Here is a 1,109-nt window from a genome sequence, read left to right as displayed (position 1 = left end):
AACCCTAATCTTAGCAATCTTAGCTACTTACCTGATGTCCTAACCCTAACCTTAATCTTAGCTACTTACCTGTTGTCCTAACCCTAACCATCACTCACATGTTTCCCGTTGGTGGTCCAGCAGCAGTGAGGGTAGGAATGCAGGAGGAGGAGGAGCTGTGAGTGAACCTATTGTTCTTCCGCCTTCCACCCACCAATCCTGACTGTGTGTGACGTGACACCTCATTGCATAGATCACCCAGACGCCCTCTGTGACTAAAATAACCATAAAATATGTAATTTCTGAATCTCATGTGTGCTCACATTGAGCCTTTTAGCGATTTTAATGTCGTCCAGTGTGGATCTGAACACCCTAACCCTAATCTTAGTTACTTACCTGTTACCCTAACCCTAATCTTAGTCACTTACCTGTTCCCTAACCCCAGCCTTAAACTTAGTTACTTACCTGTTGTCCTAACCCTAACCCTAATCTTATCTACTTACCTGTTGTCCTAACCTTAATCTTAGCTACTTACCTGTTGCCCTAACCTTAATCTTAGCTACTGACCTGTTGTCCTAATCCTAATTTTAGCTATTTACCTGTTGTCCAAACCCTAACCCTAATTTTAGCTACTTACCTGTTGCCCTAACCCTAATCTTATCTACTTACCTGTTGCCCTAACCTTAATCTTAGCTACTTACCTGTTGTCCTAATCCTAATTTTAGCTATTTACCTGTTGTCCAAACCCTAACCCTAATCTTAGCTACTTACCTGTTGCCCTAACCCTAATCTTATCTACTTACCTGTTGTCCTAACCTTAATCTTAGCTATTTACCTGTTGTCCTAACACTTGCCTGATGCTGCCACGATGAGCAGAAGAAGTACGTCCATCTTCGTTGGCGCTCTCTATTCTGTCTCACTCACATGTTTTAAAATGATCAAAAATAAAGGCTTGAGTCGCTCGTTTTCTCTTTTCCAATATTTATTTGAAATTTAAAAAGAACAACAAAAACTCTCTCAAATTAGACATGAGGTCAAAGACTGTCGGTCCTCTCTCATTTGTCCACCTGTGGGTTCAGACAAAAGGACCAATTCAAACACGCCTCTTCCTCCTTCCACAGCTGATAGAA

The sequence above is a fragment of the Larimichthys crocea genome, chromosome XV, assembly GCF_000972845.2.
Source record: "Larimichthys crocea isolate SSNF chromosome XV, L_crocea_2.0, whole genome shotgun sequence".
Classification (NCBI taxonomy): domain Eukaryota; kingdom Metazoa; phylum Chordata; class Actinopteri; family Sciaenidae; genus Larimichthys; species Larimichthys crocea.
Note: the sequence above shows the minus strand (reverse complement) of the source record.